Genomic DNA, 9,766 nt, shown 5'->3' with positions numbered 1-9,766 from the left:
GTGTGTGTGTGTGTGTGTTTGCGGCATTGGTGACTGAAGGTGATTTTTGGTTTTGATACTATTTCTGTCCCTGTCTCTGTTGCTGTTGGTCCCGCTTTTGGATTCAACACTAAAATAAACATTATTGTATTTGGATGATTTTGATTTTATCAGAAGGGGAAAAAACAAAACAAAGGAGACTTTGCTGCTGATGTTTTATCCATTCAGTACTACACGGGAAAAAGGGTACTGAAAGTAAGGGAGAGCCAAGAGGACACGTCTTGTTTTTAATAAATAAAGTCTTTTACAAAGATTTATACCTTATAAAATCAGTATCTTACTTTGAAAAAAAGTCTATGTATCACAAAACACTTGTAAAAATAAAGAAAAATAAAAGGCTACGCTGTCTGAAAAAGAGTTGCACTGCTCTTTATTGAATTTGCTGTCAATCAATTTGTAAGAATAATGACCGTAAGTTGGACCAGAGCTTTTATTCACTGCTTTTTATCAGTAAAAATGTTATATTGCCAAGAAGGCTTTGAGTGCATTAATTTTAAACACAACTGTAAACACTGGGCCCATACTGCCATATGAGCTTTTTATAGGGTAATTTGGTCATATTATATTGTTTTTGTATTTCACTTTTTTTTAAATCACAGCGCTGGCAATTTCCTTACTGCAGAGGCCGACCACAGACGAGTGAATAGAGGAAACCCTAATTAGCACTGCTGGATTTGTTAAACAATTCCTCTTGAGGATGGAGCAGTATTGCAGCAAGAAGGTAAATATTTGAAGTTGTACAATGGTTACATCTCTAAGTGTCTGTGTGTGTAGATTTGTGCGTGCAAGTCTAGTGGTCCAGCACTCTGATTACCCAGGCACGGGTTCTTTTACTTTGAAATTATCAGCAGGGTGGTGAACACTCTGACACATTTTATGCTTTTCCAGCAATTACATTCTTACCATATGATGGACATGCAGAGAGAGAGAGAGGGAGAGAGGCAAGGATAAAAACTCCCACTGGGCCTCATATTGCCTGCAAGCTTAAACTCTGACTGCAGCACTAAATGTTGTACTCAATATTATAAACAACCTCTGATGCATTTCACATTGTCCTCTCACTAATTCATGACCCCAATTTTATTAAGGAAATTTAGTTTTGCAGAAAACTTGCAGGGCAAAAGGGAAGTGTGTGAGCGATTCCATGGGAGAGAGGAGCATTACAGTGCCAGGGGCTACTGCATTCCTGGAATGAAAATTCATAAATAATGCAGGGCTGGATAACAAAAAGAACTCCCCCGCTGTCTCGCACAGCACTGCGCTATCCAAAGGCCATGCAATATCACTCAAATCTCAGAAAAACACAAATTATTAGACACAAGCGAAGATTTTTTGTTAGTGGTTTCTTGACTCAGGACAATGGGATGTGCTGATGGCAAAACGGCAGTATCCTAACACAATTGGCATTCTGGGCCTAAATTGTCAGGAAGTTGCACTGAAATAATGATGGGACTCAGCTTGTTTTTGGATTGCTAAACCTCCACATGCACCACTTAGTTAACAACAGCAAGTCCAAAAATGAAAAAGTGAGCGTGCAACAGCTGAAAGCGATCATTAGTATAGCTGCGGCCACTGACCACTAACTGCTGCTGAGGGAAAACCAGAGAGTATGTTGAAATGTAAAACTGAATATCTGACTTGACTTGATTAGTCATGTGGTTGGTTGGTATGTTGGTTGGTTGGCGGACTGACAGAAATGCCAATGCCTCATCAGTGTGCATAACATATAATTGGTGGAGTGACATTTCAATTCAAAGGCTTGGCCTCTCATTGTGAAGGCGTTGCCATAATGGGTGTGCCATTTAAAATATACACTTAATCACTGCTCATCACTACCTCCATTGCAGCAGCCTTTGGGGCCTAAAAACCCTCCACATGTGGACAACAAGCTTACACACACACTTCACCAGACAATAGTATGAGCAGCCCCCAACTATGACACACACCTCATCAACACTACAGTACAGTGGGACGAATGAATGTAGGATAACAATCATCAAACACCCCAGCTCCTATACATCATCCTCTTCTTCAGTGTTCATGTGACTGTAAGTGTGACTGTAAGTGCGTTTGTGTGAAAAAGACAAAGAATGAGTGTATGTGTGTGTGTGTGTGTATTATCTAAGCTCCATACACAGATGCTCTCTATTAATCATGAAGAGCAAAGAGAGACTGCCTCATTTTTATCATCACTATCAATAACGTGCGAGCTGTGGAAGAATTAAGCACGGTGAGCAGCGTCAGGTAGGGCAGTGACACACAATGCAACACTGACAGAATCTATAAGCTTGTAATTTTTTTGTTTTGTTTTGTTTTTGTTTTGGATCTTATAATATTACGGTAGAATACAATTCAAACATCAGTACAGTTCTCTGAAAGATGTGCACAGTGGCTGGAGCAGTATAGTGCATTAGATTAATGTATTACACTTATTGGCAAATTGTAGTTTCTGATTACAATGCATTTGCTTTTTCACATATATATATATACACTTATACCTATATATATTTTGATAATTTCCATTTCATAGTTGAGTAAAGCAAGATTAACAAGCCATGCATGAAAGGTATGGGATGCTTTCTGAGTTTCTCTTCAATGGAAGAATATATTTAGACAATTACTCAGAAATATTATTCATATTGATATTATTTATTTATTTGTTTCACTTATTTAATTATTTATTTATTGGAAATATGCCTTCAGTGCTTTGCTCCAAGCAATTATTTATAATCTACTGTGAAGGAGAGGAGTAAGGAGGTCTAATTTAAATCTATCGTAGCATATCCATCCTGGAGCAATTTTCCCTGCCTTCACAATAATTATGATTTATCAAAATGCATTTGCTGATGTTAATTATTCACCCTCACACGTTTAAAACACAGCCAATGTGAAAAATAAATACCATGCGGTTCAATAATTTAGGCAAGGGATGGCTTCACAGGCTGCAGCATCATGCAGAAGGCAAGAAGTTCATGTATGAGGTGTAAAAAATATGTGCATTTATCAACGGAATAAAGCAGGTCACAGTCTTGAAATATGTCCGGACGTGCCTGTTGGACCTGTAGTGGTGGTGGTGTCTGGCCCGGGCCCGGTAGGTTGCGTTGATGTTGGAAGACAGAAGGCGCGCGTCAGAGAGATCTATACCCCCTGGATCTCCGGTGGCCCCGTTGGCATCATTAGGCTACCTTTACTGCTGATGGAGATGGAGTGGACGAGCCCGAACTGGAGCAAAACAACTCAAGGCTGCAAGCGTTGCTGAACCAAAACGAATACGACACTTGGCACACATGAAGCAGACAGTCTGCAGCCGTGTACCTGGACTGTCATCATTTAGACTAGACTGTCAAACATACGGGTTTGTATAGGCTACACAAAGTCTGCATCCCTACACTTCAAAGGAGGCGCACTGATTTTCATAAAACCGCACCATACATACACACACACACACACACTCACTCACTCTCTATGTCTCATGTCTGCCTCTCTCTTGCTTTCGCGCACACACATGCATACACACACACACACACACACACACACACGGGCCATAGCACCGCACAGCACATCTGAACAGCTGATAATAACCATTTCCTGTGAACTCACGTTGTCTCAGCACCCAAGCCTCGTTTAGCCAAGCAACATAGTAGCCGATCTCACCCAATGAGCCCACTTAAAGGCCAGAACAGAACGTGCCGCTTACCTTTCCGACGTAAAGCCATTCCTTTAGTCCGATTCCATGCTATAAGAAGCCTGCAAAATGCTGAAGACGGTGCAATCCCCCCTGGTAGAAATGAGACTTGAGACGCGGTACTCTTGCTTAAAAAAATGTGGATTGAGACACCTCTCTTTCTCTCTCTGTGCCTGATGGTCTGGTTTCGAGGCGGCGGTGCTGATGCTGATGATGCTCGCTCTCAAATGCCGGTAGAGGACGACGAAACGATTTGCGCGGAGAGGAAGGGATCTCCTTGCAGGGGCTGTACGCGAGCCAGCTCCGCCGTGCCGTGTGACAGGGAGCCCGGCGCGGTGCGTTTAGCCGCAGTTGAACCCGAGGAGGCTGACGGGTGATGCTGTTGCTGGTGAGGCTCGGTGCCGCTATAACAGCATCCCTGGATCATACCACCGCACCGAGGAGAAGGGGGTGTGGCACAGACTGGCCACAGACTCAAACGCGCACAGGCTCTCTCCCTTTAGGAGGTCGTCTGGATCACTAGTTAGACTCATTCAGGTGATGCCATATGGCTGCACTGTTGTCCTGTGCTGGAATGCTGACTCATTAATATAGCCTCAATGGTGAAAGTTGGGTATTTTCTGCCAGTGCTGCTGCCTTTCAGCGGCATATTTGCAAATATTTAAAACAGTTCAGCAGCAACAGGCCTTCTGAAGTGCAATTTCATCACATATTATAAAAGTAAGGAGCCATTACAGAAGTAAATAGAGGCTAAAGAGTAAAACAAAAACAGTATTTACAGTGTACATACAAATAGACAATGGAACACTAATTTATTGCTGCAGTGGGCCTGGAGATCATCTCATAATGTCTATTTTCTTTTGCTAAATTAGCCACCTGATGATTCTGACCTGTGCTCTATATGCGTGCTGCATTGGTTTTGGTTTTTACAGCCAGTCTGGTACAAACAACTTGTGAATGACAGGGGTTCTAATGATGCAGTTTATTATTTCCCTAAAGCATAGTACGCGCGGGGCTACAAACAACCATTTTGACAGCTGCTTCAGTCTATCTGCCTTTCTGCCTGTCTCGCTGTATCCCCAACACAACACAACAGTATGCATCTTTTATCAACAATAGGTTTTGGCACTTTCCATCAGTTTCATCACTAGTTCTCTCTAAATGGAGGCTGCAAGTCCAGCAATTTGAGGCTGAGAATGAAATGATCCTAGGGAGCACAGGGAGAGAAAAGACCTATAGCTCCAAGTCTGTTTGATAAAATTGTGCTTCTCTGGCGTAGAGATTACCAGCGTGTTTGTCATGTGGATGTGGGTTGTCAATATGTGGCTGCCAGACTGCTTCTTGGAACAATGACTGCAGAAGATTGTAATGGATTTTGATCAGGAGTCCGAAGACCTCCAGAGCATAGCCCCACGTTGGAGGGCTGTGTGTTTCTGAGACTCCATGTTTGCCTGCAGAGTCCTAATGGCAGGCACATTTCACCTCCAGCAGCTGGGTAAACGCTCTTTTAAAAGAGCAGTTCCTCTTCGGCCTGACACATCTCTCACTGAGACATCTCCTTGACAACCAGCTCAATGCAGAGATTTGAAATGTCACAGTTTTTACTGTGATTCTTTTTTATCATTATGGTCTATAGAGGAGAGATAATAGATGTGGAGAGGGAAAAAGGATTGGCCTTGCTGAAAGACAGTCATAGCTCTCTCAATCTAGAAAACATTTTATATCATGAGAGTATTGTTTTGATACTGTATTCTAGAGTTATACATCTAATATTGAGCTTTCATGGTAGGTAAAGTTTGCAGAGTAGACCCACACAACATTTTATTGGATAATCAGCTTCATTAGAGCCACAGATGCTCTATAGAGCTGGTTAGAGTGCATTTGAGACATAATGTCAGGTGCATTATGTATGATGTCATGAGATTATAATGTAACTTGCATTAAAATGATATAACCTAATTAAACACTTTCTCATTTAGCAACAAAAAAATGTCAGTCGAAACAAATAGGAGACCATAAGACCATGTTTGCTGATCCAATTATTCTTGCCCTATTTGGACGACATGGAAGCACAGCTGAGCGTATAGGGAGGAATGGGGAGCACAGAGGTGGATTTAGAGCTGGTACTCCATAAAAGTGATGTGAGAGTGAAAAGAAACCTACTGTTGATGTTGTGAATGCTAAAATGGAGTCTGGTGAGAATAACTTTGATGGGAAGCTGTCCTGATATCCCTTCTTTCTCCCTGATTATAAGCAAATCACACCTATTCCGTGTGACACATCTGTTAACAGCTGAATGGCTGGGATTTATTACACTTTTAACAGTGTCATGAGACAAGAGATAGATTCCTAATGCATCTGCGCCTTAATGCCACTTCAAGCCTTAGCAGTAATATTGGATTTTAAGTATCCCTGCACTACTTCACTTCACAGCTGGAGGCAGTTTGAGCATTATTTAGTCTTGTACATGCAAACTGCAAAACCAACACAGTTTTTCTCCTCGGAACTCTGTGTTCCTCGTAGGCTGTGATCGATTGGCCAGTGATCAATCCTTCCACCATAGAACAAAAGGTGAATGTTGCATGCTGTAACTAGAAACTAACAATTATCCTCTCATTTATTTTGCTGCACTGATCTTTGCTGATTTTCTTGCTATCTTCCTCTTTATTTCCTCTTCTGTCCATCGCCTCCTCCTACTCATACTTTCTTCCAAAAGACTCCTTCTATCTTTTCCCATTTTTTCTACTTCATTTCTTTTCTCCCCTCTCCTCTCTCAAACTCCCTGCCTGCAGTAGCTCCATCCCTCTCCAGGGTGACATTGCTGAAGGGGTTTCTCTTATTCTGTAATGAGGGATCTTGGATCAATGCTGTCAACAATGCTCACCAGCTACACCAGCGTTACAGTATTATTCTGCCTTTGCAGTGGATGCCTGATCTCCAGGGGTGTTAAGAGTTAACTAGGGTATTCTTCCACCGGAAGGGTGTTAGGGGTATGCTCCATCACTCTCTCCCTCTGTTCTCCACCAGCGCTTTGGCTCCACCCAGTCAGCCATACAGCTTGAGTGTCTCACAGGAGCCAGAGCCGGCCATTTATTGAAATCTTTTTTTAAATGACAAAGATATGACCTTTCCGATGCATGCACTCCGCAACCATAAATTCTCACAGATTTCATTTTACATTTCCTCCAAGCATTCAAAACCAAATTACACCTCCACGGCCTTCAGCCTACAGGCAAGGATCCAGTATTTTCATCTTCAATTATTACTTTTTTACTTTCAAATGGTACTTTAACACTTTTCGAGGCAGATAAGTGTTTTGGAAGTTCTAAAAAGGGTGGAATAATCTGTCCCAAAAAACACACACGTTTTGACAGCAGTTTCAAAGGCTGTCCTTTTCTAAGCCTGTCATCAATTTCTCATTTGAAAAAAGAAAGGGAGGAAAAGAAGCAGGCATTGAGAGGTATCTATTGATTAATCACTAACAGTATGAGCCCTGATGTGCGAGCGATGTGAACCAGTTTCACTGTGTTGACAGATGAAACAACTATATAACCTCACCTCTGTCACACATTCTCCTTCAAGACTTTCTCTCATAATTAGTCATATCCCTGAAAGGGCATGACATTAATAAATTCAACATTAAATCCACATGTATAAACTGAGGGGGATTTGAAAGAAAGCAATATTTTTAACCAGCCGTGCTGTGACATTCAATAGCTAGTGAAGAGCGGGTGGAGATTGCACTACAGAGGACACAGAACGATACAGGGGGAGGACATCACTGCACCAAAGACAGGCACCAGCAAGCATGTGATACAGGAATTATTGATTTATAAGGCATATCTTTATCCTTACAGTATGCATGAAAGTGAAGAGAACATCAAGAGAGAGCATCACTCGATCACCTTGAACAATGGAATCAAGTCTTTGTTCTGAGCTTAAACAAAGCACCAACACACACTCATGGGACAGGCTCTTTGGTCCCAAAAACCAGGGCTAAAAAAATGCTTTCTACTTTGGACCCCTAAAATCTACGGATTGTTCCCATAAGGATCAAAGTGTATGTGTATGTTTCAGGGGCTTTTGTATTTAAGTGTGTGTAGTGTTGAGTGCTTTCCTCAGTCTGTGCAAAAAGCCCTCAGATATGGAATGCCACCCTAAAGCATGGGCACTTCTCCTCTTCTCCTTTTATCACTGTACACTTCTTGCTCTTGCTCCCCTGCTTACCTGTGACAGGAGCGGCTTTCAAACGCACCTCATTGCATTTCAAACGGCAGTGACTCCCACTCCCATTTCTAAGACTCCCACACACCCGTACACGCACGCAGCTGTCAGCTACCCAAATATTGTATATCCCCTGGCCTTCTCTCCCACCCCTTCCTGAACTAACTCCTCCACAACCTCGAGTTGTTGAGAAAATAATATTTTATGCATGCCACAGCAGCCCACACACAGATACAGCTTATGAAAGACATAGAGAGCCTACTTTCCTGCCAACATTTGTGCGTGTGTCGTGCATGTCTCTCTCTGTGTTCACGCATATTTGTGTGCAGCTTGTTTTTATATGCTAAATTAAGATAGACTTAAATAATGTTCTTGTATATTTAATGCAAGAACGCATAGCACATAGCTTGTTTTGCAGTGTCTTAAGGATCAATATACGTTATGTAAATACTCTCTCTATAAAACTTAGGGGTGCAAAAGGCCATAGGAGTCTAGTTTTGGCATAGGCATCCCATTCTCGAGAGAATTAATCACGGCAACAGAATCGAATGGAGCCTGCCTACATACCTAAGCATTTGTCAGAGCAGGAGAGGACACAGTACAATGAATTTGCATCTGTTTGAAGTTGTATTATTAATTCATGGCAATGAGACTTTGTATAAGGGAGACTGGAAAAAATTTGAAAGGGGGAAAAGAAGTCCCACTAAGCACAGGGAATGTTTGATCTTGTTATGTCTTCTTGTTCTTGTTCAGCTTGTGGAAACTATAGTGTTGTCCGAGTATCTTTCATGTTTAGGTGCCCCATATTGACTGAGCCCTTTGGGAACAACAGGCTGGTATAAGCGTGGGCCTATCTTATTTAATCAGCATGCGTTGAGCTAAATGACGAGCTATTATCACCGGCCACCCATCGACTGCTGCTCTGCTTCTCAAACAGCCAAAGCAAAAGGTCAAACACTGATAATGAGCAGACAGAAAGAGCTATTCCTAATTAGACATGAATGTAAAATTTGAATAGGAAATGAGGCTGGCATACACAGGCAAAATATACATGTCCATCTGGCAATTTAATCCGGCTGTACTCAAAATATACTCTTCTCTTAGTTTTTTGTTTCTCAACAGGTGCTCTTGAGTGTGTGTGTGTGTGTGTGTATCATGTAAGAGAGTGTGTTGTCATATTTAAGCATGCACAGGGTGTACCTGTTGATGTACCTGCATGTGTATAAGGTTGCAATTGCATGTATATCCCACGTGTGTGTTGTGCTGATGTGTATATGCTGGCACAGCTATTTCCCCTCAGAGTAGGGGGGTGACAAATATGCTGGTGGCATATTATCAGCAGCAACACAAACACAGGCTGGCAGTATCCCAGCTGTTAAAAGGGGTCTTTATTTGTGTATGTGTCTGACTCTATGTGTTTGAATCAAGGGAAGAGAAGCAATAAGTGTATTGCCAAGTAGGGAGGGTTTTGCCTTTAGGGAGAAGGGTAATTACATGAGAGCACATTGAAGATAAAAAATATTAATGGTATTACTGGTCAGCAAGGTGCTGTCCTTGGGGTGTCCCACAGACACATATCAAGTATGTTCTGGTAATACTGTTGATTTAAATCTATTTTACAACAAATTATGTAGTTTCTACATGATCTAATAATGCATACTGAGTAAAGCAACCATCTTTCAACCAGGGGTCTTAAGCTCAAGCTCCAGTGACAGCAAGCATTTACCTTGTTTAAGTGTCCTTGAGCATTTTACTTAATCCCCACACGCTCTAGGGGCGCTGTTGTGGTGCTAACCTGTGCTCTCCGAGGAGGCAAGT

The 9,766-nt window shown here is 41.9% G+C and overlaps 1 protein-coding gene across 1 annotated transcript in view; it reads right to left on the bottom strand.

Annotated features, from left to right (window-relative positions):
• tenm1 (teneurin transmembrane protein 1) overlaps nucleotides 1-4,034 on the bottom strand; it is a 167,505-nt gene extending 163,471 nt beyond the window's left edge. The window contains exon 1 of the mRNA XM_035669788.1: nucleotides 3,737-4,034. The gene's annotated coding sequence lies outside the window, so the exon portion shown is untranslated. The remainder of the gene's footprint in view (nucleotides 1-3,736) is intronic.
• Nucleotides 4,035-9,766: the final 5,732 nt, after the last annotated feature.

Source organism: Morone saxatilis, unplaced genomic scaffold (assembly GCF_004916995.1).
Source record: "Morone saxatilis isolate NCDOM2014 unplaced genomic scaffold, NCSU_SB_2.0 Contig22, whole genome shotgun sequence".
Lineage (NCBI taxonomy): Eukaryota > Metazoa > Chordata > Actinopteri > Moronidae > Morone > Morone saxatilis.
Note: the sequence above shows the minus strand (reverse complement) of the source record. Positions and strands in the feature narration are given on the sequence as shown.